The sequence below is a fragment of the Labeo rohita genome, chromosome 25, assembly GCF_022985175.1.
Source record: "Labeo rohita strain BAU-BD-2019 chromosome 25, IGBB_LRoh.1.0, whole genome shotgun sequence".
NCBI classification, from domain to species: Eukaryota; Metazoa; Chordata; class Actinopteri; order Cypriniformes; family Cyprinidae; genus Labeo; species Labeo rohita.
In genome coordinates, this window is record NC_066893.1 from 23,753,269 (window position 1) to 23,770,768 (window position 17,500).

General features: G+C 29.2%; 1 protein-coding gene across 2 annotated transcripts in view; it reads right to left on the reverse strand.

The window, feature by feature from the left end:
* Window positions 1-17,500, reverse strand: part of plxnb2b (plexin b2b) — a 255,909-nt gene that overhangs the window by 81,229 nt on the left and 157,180 nt on the right. For both annotated transcript variants that reach the window (XM_051099100.1, XM_051099101.1), the window contains one exon: window positions 10,434-10,506. The gene's annotated coding sequence lies outside the window, so the exon portion shown is untranslated. The remainder of the gene's footprint in view (window positions 1-10,433; window positions 10,507-17,500) is intronic.

The following is a 17,500-nucleotide window of genomic DNA, read 5'->3' on the forward strand; positions in this document are numbered from 1 at the left end:
TTTCTTGCCAACCTGTTTTCTTTCAAATATTGTTATTCAAAAAAAGAAGAAGAAGTATAATACAATTATGAATTTATAAAATCATATATATATTAATTTTAATATGAATTTTAATATATATATATATATATACATATATATACATATATACATATATATATATATATATATATATATATATATATATACAGGGGTTGGACAATGAAACTGAAACACTGGCCAATATAGTGTTGGAGGTTTCATGGCTATATTTATGCAGCCTGGTGGCCAGTCTTTACTGATCGCACATTCCACCAATAAGAGCAGAGTGTGAAGGTTGACTATGTGCACCCAATAGCTCAAACATTGTACCCTGAAGGTGGTGCCGTGTATTAGGATGATAATGCACCAATACACGCAGCAAGACTGGTGACAAGAGTGATTTGATGAACATGAAAGTAAAGTTAAACATCTCCCATGGCCTGCACAGTCACCAGATCTGAATATTATTGAGCCACTTTGGGGTGTTTTGGAAGAGTGAGTCAGGAAATGTTTTCATACACCAACATCACATAGTGACCTGGCCACTGTTCTGTGAAAGGAATGGCTCAAAATCCTTCTGGCTACTGTGCAGGACTTGTATTTGTCATTCCCAAGATGAAATAATGCTGTATTGGCTGCAAAAGGAGGCCAAACACCATACTAATTGTGGTCTAAACCCAGGTGTTTCAGTTTCACTGTCCAACCCCTGTATATATATATATATATATATATATATATGTATGTATGTATATATGTATATATATATATATAAAAATTCATATTAAAAGTCTAAGAGGACCTAAACAAAACAAAAAAACTAAATATAAGCTGCATAAATATCTTTGTGTAAACACATGACAGTTGTTGTAAAATACTGTTTAAAATTCTTGTATGACTGACTTGAAACAACAAACTGGAAGCTAACCAGTCATTCAGCTGAGATTACTGTCAGTCACTGAAGTCTTGCAGATTGCAAAAGCTGATTTCAGATCATCAGTACTTATTTTGCTGGATCTGTCTGCCACTTTTGACACTGTGAATCATCAGATCCATCTGTCCACACTTTCATCACTGGGCATCACAGGGACTCCTCTTCAATGGTTTAAGTCCTATCTCACTGGTAGGTCTTTCAGAGTGGCCTGGGGATGGGAGGTATTTAAAGCACATCATCTGGTCACTGGGGTTCCTCAGGGATCAGTTCTTGGACCCCTCCGCTTCTCAATATACATTACATCACTGGGACCCATCATACAGGCACATGGCTTCTCCTACCATTGCTATGCTGATGACACACAGCTCTTTCATTTCAACCAGATGATCCAACGTTAGCTGCACGGATCTCAGGCTGCCTGGCGGACATCTCGGCGTGGATGAAAGAACATCACCTGCAGCTCAACCTGGCAAAGACTGAGCTCGTTGTCTTCCCTGCCACTCCGACTATACACCAAGACTTCACCATCCAGTTAGGTTCATCAACAATTACCCCATCAAGTTCAGCCAGAAATCTTGGAGTAATCTTTGATGACCAGTTGACATCTATCAAAGACCTTTGTTTTGATGCTGGTTTATGCTGGTCCTTTGCTGATTTATGCTGGTCCTTGACCAGCAATATGACCAGCTTAAACCAGCAAAGGACCAGCATAAACTAGCTAAGGACGACCTTAAACCAGCATCAAAACACACCTAACCAGCATCCCAGCATCAAAACACAGCTACCAGCATATGCTGTTTTTTTTCACCAGGGACACACTGACAGTGCAACTATTGAATATTCATATTTTGGCATAAGGCTATATACAGTAAAATGATGACAGAATAGTGGCTAACATATTTAATACAGATAAATACAGGTTCATTATGATCTTATTCATCAGATCTCACAAACTGCACGTCGCGATTAGGCCACTATAGAGCACTGACACCCTGTTGTGAACAATCACGTATGATTACCAGCCACCGCTTTCTCAGATTGGTTTATGTTGGATTAAAATTTAACATTCCGTCGAGCTTGGAAAATTCTGTACATAGTAATCATCAGAATATGTCTTCTCCTGTCTCTGAAAATTTTTGAATTTGAAATCATCCCGCGAACTTCGGTCGACACAGCAACAAACCGTCCTCGCGCGGCGCAAGCCATTCAAATTATTGGGTTTCATTTCCACGTTCGGTGTGAAAGCCACTTATCTGATAAGCCTCCTGTTGTGCATGATAAATATACGTATACGTATTAAATGGCAAAAGTGAAACGAAATATACTCGTTTGAAACTGCGCATCAGGTCAGCTCAAAAGAAAAAAGTGATCGCATTCAAGTTCAGCGCAGTACAAATCACATAGGTATGCGATTTAAACTAGTTTAAAGCCAAATAAATCAAAGCTGGATCATTCTCAACAACTGGTGCAGAAACACCTATGCAACAACGATCCGGTTAGAAAGGTTTTCCATCTACAAACCACTAACATTTACCATGGTTTTACTGTAGTAACATTGACAGTTACCATGGTATTGTGGCAGAAGAGTAGAATATTCATATTTAATTTTATTATATTAATAATGTACTAAATACGGTATATTAAAGGAGTAGTGGAATATAATAATAGTATTTTTGTTAAGTCATATCAGTTGTTTGTTGTGCATTTGTATTTGTAGTGTATTTAATGGCTTCAGGTTACTGTTTTTCATAGAAAGTTTTTTAGTAAAAGGAGTTTTGGCATCTCTTTTGAGTCAAAAGCTAGGGGAGAGCGGGGACAAAAGTACCATTTTTCAGAAAAACATAATTTAAAAAGATAAAGTTGTAGACAGAGATATATTTTTGCTGTGGCCTATAACTCAGAAGTGGGGTCTAATAATACCAGGTGGTATTTTGTAAAAATGTAGAAAGACTTTCAGTATAATTTCAGTTATTCAACTTATTTTTATAAAACTTTTTTTGAACAGAATGAACAATATGAAAATTAGATTAGCATATAAATTCTCAACATAATTTAACAGTAGGCCTATTCATGTTTCCATCCAGTTGTTTGTATGCATAAATTCAGAATGTGCAAAACATCTGGAAACACTGCAAATTCATAGGTGGAGGTGGAAAAGCTAAGGTATGGCTAAAACCTAAATATGACTAAGGTAAATGCGATGCAGCAGCCCTGAGACTGATATTCCTGACAGAAACACCCTCTCGTGAACATGTGGCTGAATCAGACCTCTGTCTGTCTCTGTCTGTCCTGACCCTCACTCTTGGCATATTCTTTTGGTATAATACAACATAAACATTTATGATAAATGTTTTAATGATGCAAGACACAGAAAGCTGCAGGACAAAAGAAACACTTGTCGTCACTGTAGGGGGACAAAAGTAACAAGTGTTACTTTCGTCCCAACAGGAACTCCTGACATTTAAATCCAATTTACTTCTATACTAAAAAACTCTGAAAAGCCAAACTTCAGGATGTGTTACAGCACATCCTGGATGTGTGAATTTACTTACTGTATTTGAAAACTGCTTTCCAGACCTAACCGCGGGAAACGATGAAATCATGTGATATTTCTCTGCCCCATCAAGGGTCGTGTGCTGAATGTGCTGTCATAGCTTGGAAAATAACTTTGTTACTTTTGTCCCCGCTCTCCCCTACACTTTTTTTGATAACTATTGATATTCACTCCAGACAATCTTGGTTCTGACTGGGTAAAAAAATCCAGGACTAGTTCACAAAAGTAGGTTTTTCAAAAAAAACAAAATAATCGATTTCGCCACGGAATGTGAGCCTGTGACGAATGGACTTGGAGTTATAAGCAATTTTGTACTCGGTGTAGCGCCCCCGTCAGGCCGATCGGGATGAGCCTGGGTCACATTGTCGGCAATGTGAGTACTACCATCCCTCTGAGTTTCAAGTCTCTACGACTTACTGTACAGTTTGGTCTGCCCGATCAGTTTTACGTGAAGATTGCTGATCCTTGGCCGGTCTAACAGTTACAACAGGGTTTCAGTGCTATGCACTTGAACCTCTAATAATTAATAACATATAAATATCTATCTATCTATCTATCTATTTATCTCTGAATGAGAAGTTTCTGCAACTTCTATCTGTAGTTTCCACTAAAAGCAGGATCACATTTACTGTCGTTTGTAGGGGTGTGACGAGACACTCATCTCACGAGAACGAGACGAGACGAGATTTTTAAACTTTTCTTAAGAAATCCTCAGTGATGAAATATATAGGGAAAATAGTCTTTTGTTCAACTGAAAAGGACCAAAAGCAAAAAAATGTAGGTGTATTTTGAACTTTATGAAATTAAACTTCCATTTTAATGAATTATATGCAGTAATAAATAACATTTAAACGAGCTTCACGATTCTGGATAAATTGAGAAACCCAGTTATTTTTAATAAATTTGGAGATCATGATTCTCTCACGATTCTGGAGAAAAAAGATTAGAAAACTAAACAAAATAACGTAATTAACTAGTGGTTCTGGGTCATCGGATGCCCATTTTCCACAAGCTGATATGATTGTTTAGGGTCTTAATGAAAAGTTTATCATATACTTTGGTTAAAAATTCTCAATGGTTGTGTAAAACAACACCCTTTTCACCTTGCCAAAATCAGCTCTGCAAAAATCATCCCATTCTGGTCGAGGCTGCTTTAAATGCAAATGAGCTCTGCTCGCCCCGCCCCTCTCTTCTCTCTGTGGAGTGACGAGCATGTTTACTTTAGCCGCGTTTAGCCGCTAAACTTGCTAACTAGCACATTATTAGGAAAGGCGATCGCAAAGATTCATAAAAAACGCTTATACTCACTTCTGCTGAAAGTGAAGCTGGATCACGAATGATTCGCGCGAACATAGACGGATATATGTAGATCGAGAGGCGCATTCCCTTCACAAACAAACGTAATCCACTGCATCTTCAGCAGCTCAGATGTCGGGAGTAAATGACGACCACTATGTTCATTATTACATCCAGCAACACAACACCTCAATCGCTCACTTACATCCCTGCATCAAAACATGGAGGTCAGACTGTTACAGCTGATCTGAGGTAAGACGCTCATGTCAATCAACTATGGTGGGAGCGGCCTCTGTTGGTGTGACGGCACACCGACAGGCATCTGAGAATGGCTCGATTTGAAAAAGGGAATATTATTTTTACAGATTCATTAAAAACCGCAGCATGTATTTTTATCATTATAGGGTAGATTTGTACATACACTGCCAACACACATTAATGTTCAAACAACATGTAAAAGTGAACTTAGTGTCCGATGACCCCTTTAAGTCTTTAAAAAACATATATTCTTTTAAACAAAATAAAAAAATACTTTTTTTAAATGGGCAGTTGTTGCCACCTCCTGGCGGACGAGGATAAGCGTTACTATACATACAAGTGTTAAGATACCATTGTTTTGATCGCTACTGTAGACAGTAAGTGTTTAAACCCAAACTATAAACTTGTATCCCAGTACTTCTATTATTTAAATGTCTATAACACAGAAATAATGATTATAATGTGGTTAAAAAGACTGTTTGTGGAAATTTTGCGTGAGGACAAAATTTGTTCAGATTCGTCACGTTGCCGAAAAGACATCTGCTTGCTTTGAAAGTGACTTCTGTGTGAGTCGGGCCTGACACGTCGCTATAGAAATGGACGTATTTCGCTAACGTGACCGCCTGCACATTAATGCTGAGGTGATCTGAGGAGGAGCTTTGAGTTTCATTGCTCTTTCAACTGAAAAAGAGCCACAAATCCCATCTTTCATGATATGTTCCCTTTAAACGCAGAAAAGTCTTAGGGATGTGATACGAGACGGATTTCAATCGACTTTCACAAATGAAATTTCAGAAACTAAAGCCGTGTGAGACGTACCCCAGAACTCCCTTTATTGTGCTGCCACCGCTTTAAATAAGTGCTTGAATTTCCCACATGACTAAACGGAGACACGCGTCAGATGTGAACACACACATACACGCTATCCCGTCATATCTGGCCTATAAGGAAATGTTGTAGGGGCTTAGGCGGGTTTGGGCAACATCAAAGCCAGGCTTTAGCCGACACGCTACTGTTAAAATCTCTATCGACGCTCAAGCTCGGCTCAGATAACCGGCGGTCGCTCGCTCTCGTTTTCGCGTATTTATCTCGGCGGCCTTCTGCTGATAATTACAGCACACAAACAGGGCCGTGATTATTATCACCTGTGGCATCGGACGGCTCATCCAAACTCGAGGTCTGTCCCCGGTCCGCTTCCAAAACCATCACACACTAAGCTTCGGGGCGAGCGCCACGTCTGAGGCCAAGCTGCACAAACATTCATTTTCAATTCGGCGGAGAAGGTCCAAATGGAAACTGATGATTCAATCCCTAAATGGAGTTTTAGATGGAGTCGACTCGCACTATCTGTGTCTTGCTCTGCCGAGTGAAGCCAATTTCTCTGCTCCTCTGGAGTCATGAGGAGACGTCTGACTGATGGAGAGGACACACACACGTCTGGGTGTTTCTTCAACTTTGGGCACTTTTATGTCGCGAGGGTGAACATTTTTAAAAAATAATAAAAATATAATAAAATAATAATTTTGTAATTATGTAATTTCTTAATATGTATTATGACACATTATTATAGTATACTATTTAAATACAACATTTAAATATTAAATTTAAATACTATATTAATGTTATGCAAGTTAATATACTTAATACTTCTTATATTTAATGATGTATAATATTTAATATGTAAATTACTGTTCAACATATGTTATGTTGAAATTTCAACATTATTCATCATTTTAAAACGTGTTATAAGTAAAGATCCAATTTTATTCCAGTTTCTTACAATATAAAAAAATATATATTTTTTTATTTTTTATTAAAATAATTTATTATAAAATTTTATATTTTACATATTTTACATTTAAATATATTTCATTTATTTTATATAATAAACAGTAATATTTTTCCCCACATAAAATACAGAAAAAAATCTAAATCATATTTATAAAATATATTTCACATTACGTTAACATATAATATTTTTTTCTATTTAATATATTTGAAATTTAAATATATATTATATATAATTTATAGTAATATTTTTCCCCACATCAAAGCAGATTTATAAAATGTCTCTTATCTTATGTTAACATATAGTAATATAATATATATTTTTTAATATATTTGAAATTTAAATATATATTATATATAATTTATAGTAATATTTTTCCCCACATACAATACAGAAAAAATTCAAAACCAGATTTATAAAATGGATTTTATGTTATGTTAACATATCATATATATTATATATAAGTTATAGTAATATTTTTCCCCTCATAAAATACAGAAAAAAAAAAAAATCAAAAACAGATTTATAAAATGTATCTTATGTTAAGTTAACATATATTTTTTCTTTAATATATTTCACATTTAAATATATATTATAAATACTTTATGGTAATATTTTTCCCCACATACAATACAGAAAAAAATTAAAAGCAGATTTATAAAATGTATGTTATGTTGTTAACATACCGTATTTTTTCTATTTAATATATTTTCAATTTAAATATATATTATATATACTTTATAGTAATATTTTTAAAATACAGAACATAAAATACAGAAAAATATCCAAAAGCAGATTTATAAAATGTATTGTTTTGTTAACATAAAATATTTCTTCTATTTAATATATTTTATATTTAAAAATATATTATATACAATTTTGAGTAATATTTTTCCTCACATACAATACAGAAAAAGAAATTAAAAGCAGATTTATAAAATGTATCTTATGTTGTATACATATAATATTTTTTATTTAATATATTTTACATTTAAATACATTATTATTTTAATAAAATATTACATTTAATTATGCAATTAAGCAATATTTTACTATATTAATTTAATATATATTAAAGTGTATTATATTAACTTAATATTATACTTTTTTGTATTTAGGATATATAAAATGATAGCGCAACAATGCAATCAGCCTTTTTGCTTTAAAAATGTTTGAAATGTCATTTTCATAATACATAATTAAGACGTGGTAAAAAAAAAAATAACACTGTGGTGGAAGTGACATTTTAGAAAATTATAGTAGTACTACATACAAAATGAGAGAATTCTCCAATGATGCATGCATGCTTGACATTGTCAAAGTGAATGTGCAAAACGAGTGTTTTAAAAGAGTTTACTTTCTCAAAGCCCACAGAGACACAAGTGTTCATAGTTGAAGAAACCGAGCTTCCTCTGACACCGCTCACATGAGACTCCTCGCTAATGCTAAATGAAACTCTATGCTAATGCAATCTCCCCTGGCGTCTCCGCCACTTGTTTTAAACGTGACCGATAAATATTCAAACTCATTTTCCCACTGCCATCAATTAAGCACAAGACAGTTTAGTTCTGCAGCAGGGAATCATTTGGGTTTGGTTCCAGTGAGAAGGTCCTAAAGTTTTGAAGGATGATACATCACGCTGCAGACAGGGGGCATCGCTCTGACAACCTGATTGATGTCACACCTACTGCTTTTTGGAGACACACCTTAAAGGAATCAGTCACGCAAAACAATGAAACGTCTGTCGCTTTCTTATGCTCTGTTGTCATTACAAACACGTTTGTTGTTATTGTACAAAAAAAAAGAAAAAAAAAAAGAATTTATGAACACATTTCAGAGCTTCGGTGGAGAAAAAAAACCCACAAATATATATTTTAATGTTTTAATACTCATTTTTTTGTTCTTTTTAGAGCTGTTACATGAAAAATGCTAAATATGTAAACAAAAATATGTTGAATATTTTAAATAAATTGAATGTCTATAAATGTAAAATCATAATTTAAATATTTACATGAAAAAAAATATTTTAAAAAAGATTAGGAAAATTAATAAATCAATAATATATAAGTTAAATATATTATTATAGTTATTGTATAACTATAATAAATCATTTATAATAGTTACTGTTTCCTGGTATAGTCCTCATCTGTTTTTAAAAAAACAAAAATCAATCAATAAATATGTATGTATGTGTGTGTATATATTTATTATTGTATAATATATTAAATATTTACATGAAATATATTTATTGTTTACATATATTAAATTTTGGTATATTCTTCATCCATCCTTCATTTTTTTTATTACAAACAAACAAACGACAAATAAATCTTTTAAAAAACTGAAATTACATTTTAGATTTTTATATATTAATATATTAATATTTATTTATTTAATGTCATTTAACATTTTTGTATGTTTTTTAAAGTATATTTTAATGTAAATAAAATATACTTTAAACCTTAAAACATATGATAAATATATTATTATATTTATTAACATATTTTATATTACATATTTCCTGGTATATTCTTTACCCATTTTTATTATTACAAACAAACAAACAATAAATAACTAAATAAAATTGTTTTATATAATATTTATTTATTTAATGTCATTTAACATTTGTATGAATTTTTAAAAACATGTTTTGATGCATATAATATATCCTATCCATTTTTATTACAAACAAACAATAAATAAATAAATACAATTATGTTATATATTTTTATATATTAATATATTCATATTTATTTATTCATTTATTTAACTAATGCCATTTAACATTTTTGTATGCATTTTTAGAAGTATATTTTAATGTAAATAACATACTTTTAACCATAATACATATGTTAAATATATTATTATATTTATTTCCTGGTATATTCTTCATCCATTTTAAAAATTACAAACGAACAAACAAACAAACAACAAATGAATAAATAATGTTTTAGATTTTTTATATACTAAAATATTAATATTTATTTAATGTCATTTAACATTTTTGCATGATTTTTTAAAAGTATATTTTAATGTAAATAATATATACTTTTAACCCTAATACATATGTTAAATATATTAGTATATTTATTGTAAACATATTTTATATTACATTTTTCCTGGTATAGTCATCATACATTTGTATTATTACAAACAAACAAACAAATAAATAAATACAACTAATTATGTTTTATATTTTTATACATTCACATTTTTATATTTATATGAATTTGTAAAAGTATATTTTAATGTAAATCATATATACTTTTAAGTTAAATATTTATTTATTTAATGTTAACATATATATATATATATAATAAATATTTTAATATATGTATAATTCAGATATATAGTATTAAACACTGACATGAAATATGTTTTAATACATTTTTTAAAAATGTTAAAATCAATAAAAAATTAACAAAAATATATTAGCTTTTTACCACTGTTGAAATAGTATATTACAAGCTGTATGTAAGAATTTCTTCTGTACTTTTGGGTGAACTGCTCTTTTAAGAAAGAAAAATCAACTACAGCTGTAGTGGAGATGTTAATAATCTCTAATAGAGCAGGAAGACACTTACTTCCAAGGCGAAAATTGCTTTAATTGATGCTTGACATAAGAGTGAGGTGTCTGTCTGTTCAACCTCCACGACACTGAAACACAGAAAGAGAGAGACAGAGTATGAGGTGTGTGTGTGTGTGTGACATATTCAGATAAATCACGAGGCTCCTGTAATCTTCTCTCTCATTCAGGTCGTCGTTCTCTCTTCTATAGACCTGTTTAATCTGTAATGGAGCCTGGTTAGGGAGAGAATCAATGTAAGTACCCTTATTAGGGGATTTCAGAGGCGTAAATAAGTTAGAGGCTGGCGGCGAAGGCGGGGTGAGGCCATCAAATTTTAATGTGCTGAGGGAAGGCGGCAGACCGGCTTTCTCCAAGGGGGTTTAGCATTAGCTAGCATCAGAGAAACACCCCGACGAGGATCTCAAACCCCAAAAGAGCTGCGAGGGAGATCTCCGGAAATCACACGCAAATGTTTGACTGAAAGATCTACATACTGGGAGATTTTGCAATTCTGCAGCTTTCTAAGAGTTTTCAGGTGAAATCTAAAGCAGCATCGCATGAATCCATAGTGCAGAAGGCAATCCCAGAATGCATTATAACAAGAGCTGAATTCAGAGTGAAACACTATTCTCACTGTTTGTGTTATATACTGTAAAAATAAGGCAGAAATACAAATACTATGCTAGAGTGCTATTTTGAATTCAACAAAGCTTGATTACTACAAAATTACTATAAAAGTATAGTATTAAATTTGTGTATGTGCATCATATATATTGTTATTTTTGGACTCCCACTATGACAAATATATATTTTCACATTTGTTTGTGTTTTTTGTGTGTGTCTAAAATAAAATAAAATAAATAAAATAAAATAAAATAAAATAAAATAAAATAAAATAAAATAAAAAAATAAATGAAATGAAATGAAATGAAATGAAATGAAATGAAATGAAATGAAATGAAATTAAATTAAATTAAATTAAATTAAATTAAAATTAAATTAAATTAAATTAAATTAAAATTGTATTTTATATATTAATAGTTTAATATTTAAAAACATTAAATCATAAATGTACTAAAATAAATTGTCATTTTTATTATTACTAGAATAAAGAAATATTTTTAAAAACATAAATTATATTTTATATTTTTATATAAATAAATATATTTTAAAACATAAATTACATTTTATATTTTTATATGAATAGTTTAATATTTAAAAAACATTGGATCATAAATGTACTAAAATAGTTATTTTTTTATTATTACTAAAATAAATATTTTTAAAAAAACAAATTACATTTTATGTTTATATTAATAGTTTAATATTTCTTTATTGTTATTTTACATTTTATTTTTATATATTAATATTTTAATATATGTATAATTTAAATGTAAATGTTAAAATTGACTTTAAATTAATTATGAGTTTTTTTATCATTAAAAATTATTAAATCATAAATGTAATAAAATACATAAATAAATTATATATATATTTATAGCGTAATTTTTTTCTTTAATGTTATTTTACATTTTTATTTCTTATGTATTAATATTTATGGACACAAAATGAATTATTAGGGTTTTTTGTCTTTATTTTTATTACTGAAATAAACAAATAAATAAAAATGAATAAATAAATATTTTAAAAACAATTTAAAGTTTATATTTTTATATATCAATAGTTTATTATTACTAATTTATTTTAAAAAAACATACATTTTATATTTTTATATATTATTAGAATAATATTTATTTCTTTAATGTTATTTTACATTTTTACACATTAATCTTTTAATATTTGTATAATTTAAATATACCATTCAATACTGACATGAAATGAATTATGAGGGTTTTTTTAATTATTAAAAAACATTACACCATAAATGCACTAAATAAAAAAATACAAAAAATAAATAAATATACAAATATTTTTTAAATAATTGTAAAATAGTACGATAATTAGATTTTTTTTTTTCATATATTATCATTAATGCATAATAATACATATAATGTAAAAATATAATTTAAAATATTAAAATGGCTGAAGAATATATGGTATTGTGTGTTTTATTATATTTATAAATTAATATTATTATTATTATTTTAAAATATACTAAAATGGCTGAAGAATATCTCAGGAAAATGAATAATGTTTGAAATGTTAACATTTGAATATGTTTAAAATACATATTATTAATACATTTTCTTGATTTTGTCGTTTTTCCCAATCAAAATACTGTCATTTTAAAAGTTAAATAAAAGCATAAGCATAAAGAGCATAAAAGATTTTTGTGTGATAAATAATTGCATGCCCATCCCACCACATGCTATTTCCATGACAAACCTGTTGCTCTCTATGTACAACACCTTAGTATGCTACTATAGGAGGCAGATCACTAGGATTTGAAACACAGCCAGAAATCTCCAACAGCAAAATGCTAAAAAGGATAAATGGTCTTTGCAGGTGCTAAATTTGCTAATTGCTTTTTGCTTACTGTACTTGTTACTACTGCTGGTCACACTACCCCACTTTAATTATTCACACCAAAGCCTAATTAGTCATACTGGTGCAACCAGAGGCAAACACAACCTCCATTAGAGGCAAATCAAAGCTCAAACGCTTGACTAGACGCGGGGGTTTTAGCAAGCGTCACGACGCTGAGCCGCTCCGTTTTGAACTACAACTTTGTCGGGCTGTAATCAGTGTGAGCGAAAAGTTTAAGCTCGAAGCTCGGATGAAATATAAGATCTAATTAAGCGGCGAGCAGAAGTGCTGATGTAGGACAAGTTATAACCTTTCATATCCTGATGAATATGGATTTCAGGGCACGGAGGAGGCCAGCGTCGGATCAGCAAACTCACGGAGAAGCCTTTATAAATATCAGCCGTGACCGGCGCACGCGACCTCCGAACGTGAACCTGCGGTCTGAGGCTCCGCCGAGAGAATGAGGTGCTGGAGACAGTAGAATTTAATAAATACGGCTGATTTGATGTGCACATTCAACACGTGTGCGCCATACTGTTGCCTATGGAAACCACCTGAGAGCGCTGACACATTTGTGCCTCATTTACTGGATCACCATCTGCCTCTGATATTCGACAAGACTCCTGCAAGATCTGGAGAGAAATATCCTGTAGCATTCCTATATATAATAATAATATGAAATAACATCATAACATATAGAATTTAACAAGACAGATAGACAGACAGACATATTTTTATAATTATTAAATTTTATATATATTAGAATTAATTATATTTTATACATATATAAATATATGTTTAATTGTAATATTTAACATATTAAATATATGTTGCTAGCAAAGTGTGTGTGTGTGTGTGTGTATGTGTATGAGAGGATATTATTAGACTATAAGATATTTCTCGTCAGATATTTTAGAACTCGTTTTATTGTATCTGTATTCAGTTGTATTAATTTATTTTATTTGTAATAAATATACTCTTGTTATTTATTTTGTATTATGAAATGTAAATCAGATGCATATCAGAAATATTATATAAATCAATGTAACAATGTACATTATTTATTTATTTATTTAAAACATATTTATTATTTTATATTATTTACAATATATTTCTGGCAAAATACAGAATGACAACTATTTTTGAATGGCCATAATAATAATAATAATAATAATTATTATTATTATTATAATTATAATAATAATACAATTATTGTTGTTATTTATTTCATATTTATTATGTATTTTATAATATTATATATGTTATATCTGGCACAATAACTGAATACAGAATAACAGCTATTTTGAATGGCCATAATAATAATAATAATAATAATAATAATAATAAACAAATTTTATGTATCTAGTATTTAATTATGTAATCTTTATTATTTAATATTATAACATTCATAACAATAATAATAATAATAATAATAATAATACAAAAATTACAAAAATTATTGTTTTTACTTATTATTTATTTTTAATATGTATTATTTAATTTTATCATATATTAAATTCGTCAATGTTATTTATTTATTGTTTTATATTTATTATATATTTTATAATTTTATTATTTATGCTATGTCTGGCACAATAACTGAATACAGAATGACATTACATAATTATAATAATAATAATAATAATAATAATAATAAATGATATATAAAATTAATAATAAAAATATATTTTTGAATGGCCATCAATGTAGAGAATTTTTTAAACCACATAATGGTAATAATATTATTATTATTAATAATAATAATAATAATAGTATTTATTTATTTTATTTTTATTTTATTTTTTATATTTATTATTTAATTTTACAATATTATTTCCATTGTATTTCTCGTATAATAATTGAACACAAAATGACGGCTATTTTTAAATGGCCATCAATTTAGAGAAATTCAAATTCAAATATATGTATGCAAAAGTTGCAAAAGTATGCAAAATGCAGCGTTTACTGAAATGTTTTTTAATTTCAGCAAAAATAGATCTTTTTTTATTTCTTCATTCTGTTAATTTCAGCAACTATATGAAATAAAAAACTCAACATTTATCTTTTTCATGTTAATGTTTCCTTGTGTATTTCAAAATAGCTCAATTTCCGTCGTCACATGCTCTTCCTTTAAATCTAAGTAGCATTTTTAAACCACATGGTAATAATACTACTACTAATAAAAATACATTTTATTGTTTCATATTATTATAAATAAATTAGATCTGCATTGGTGCAGTTAGGGCCAAAATTGACTATGCAAAACCTTGACCCTCACCCTTAAGTATAACAGATACTGCTATGAATCATGGGTATTGTTCAATCCAGGTCATCTAATGCAGAAAGGATTAAGAGCTCTTCAGAAAACTCAGTGTCTTTCAGGCTTTCAATTTGACATATTGAGGATTCTCCAGTATTACAGTGAGGAAAAAGTCCAACAGGACGGTTTACTGCGCATCAGACTGATCTTTTCAGCTCGAACACAATCACACACACACAGACAGTACAGTAAACTCAACCGTATCTGAGCCCAGCACAAGGTCCTGACCAAACAAACTCAAACTGGCACGTCCTGCTGCAAAGTTTCCAATTATGGGGATGAAAAATGGCCGGCGCTGATTGTGCCGTGATCGATCGCAACCTATAAATCTTCTGACCTACATACAGCAATGTAATAGGGTTAAAAGATCCAGTTTCCCCTTAACCAGGCCGGCTCTAAGTGCTTGATTCAACACTGAAGCAGTGGATCTACTAGGATATTCTAAAAAACGTAATGACTTAACTATTTTTGATGCCTTTAGCATGCAATATAAGGATTTCAAGATATTAAGCTTTGTGTTTGCTTGTGTTAAACAGCACTCTAACTCAATTTAGTAAGGTTTATGCTTAAAACAAGAAACAAACGCTGCCTTAAGGGTAAGGAATTTACATTTAATTCAGGATATATTTATGAAAAACTGCTTTTACACCAAATAAACAAAGCAGGCGGCTGTAAACGCTGTTATGTGAAAGAGCCCTCAGGAAATCAAAACCTGAAGCAGACAGGTTTGAGACTTAAAGGCAGAACATGTGACGACAGAAACTGAGCTATTCTGAAGGTAACATTAATATTTAAAACAAAAACAAAATGTATTTAGAGTTTTCTTTTCATTTCGTGCAATTGCTGAAATTAAAAGAATTATAAAATAAAACAATATTTTTGCTGAAATTAAAAACAATAAAATATATAGAATTTTTAGTAAATATTTAATTTTTAGAATAACTGTTGCATAAATATATATATTTATAATTTGAGCATGTTGCATAACATGTTTTTGCACAACATTTACAAAGAAAACAAAACCACAAAATTATAATTGCTCAAATTAAAATGGTTATAAAATACACTTTTTGCTGAAATTGAAATAATAATGAAATAATTGTTTTAGTAAATGTTGCATTTTTTACAGTAATTGTTGCATAACATTTCTATATGCATATATTTTTAGCAAATGTTGCTTAAAATGTTTTTACTCAACAAAAAATGTTTTCTTTTATTTAATGTTATTTATTATTTTTATTTTTTATATATTAATATTTTCATATAATACATGTATAATTTAAATATATATATATATATATAGTATTAATTATTGACATTAAATATAAATTATGGGTATTGGGGGATTGGGTAAATAATTAATAACTGAATAATTAATAATGGGAGAATTGTATATTTTATTTCGATAGTTTCTTATTCGTATTCTGATCCTCTTTTGTTTATATATAGTCATGTTAAAAAGTTATTTAAACTATTTCAGAAATTTTTGGAAAATTTTGTAATGCTTGAAAATGTATAAATAAAGTGAGGGGGAAAACATAAATGTAAATAATAATAATAATAATACATATTTAAAATAAATATTTGTAAATATTTAATAAATGAAATAAATATTTTTAAAATAACTGTAAAGTAATTTAAAATATTTAAATAATGTATAAAAATGTTTAATTCAAATATCATTTATAAATTATAAATTATTTTAAAAATATTTTATATATGTATATTTCTGCAATTATAAATAAGAACTATAATAATAATGTAATGTAATAGAGTCTTTTCTTTATTATTTTTAATATCTATTTATCTATTTACATTCTAATATTTATATTTAATATTATACTATATTTATATTATATTTCTGCTAACTAAATACACAGCAATAGCTTTTTTACTGTAATTTTTATAATAATAATAACACATTTTATTTTCGTTTCAATTTCTGATTATAAGTTATATGTACATAGTTACAAATGTTAAAGCAATACATATATATATAAATTCCTGCACAAACCATTTACACAAAATTAGCTAAAAATGCATATTTTATGCAATAAAAGAATAATGTCTTTTGTTAATCACAAATCAAACAAAATTTTGCCTTAAGTGAATTACAAGTACATTTAATCCAAAAGATTATTTTTTTTTTAAATTTCACACCAAATGCTCTAATATAAAAGAGCCCTCAGAGCATAAAAACCTAAAGTCAACAGATTTAAGACTTAAAGGAAGGGCAAACGACAGCACATTCAATCGACGAACATGTCGACAGCCTC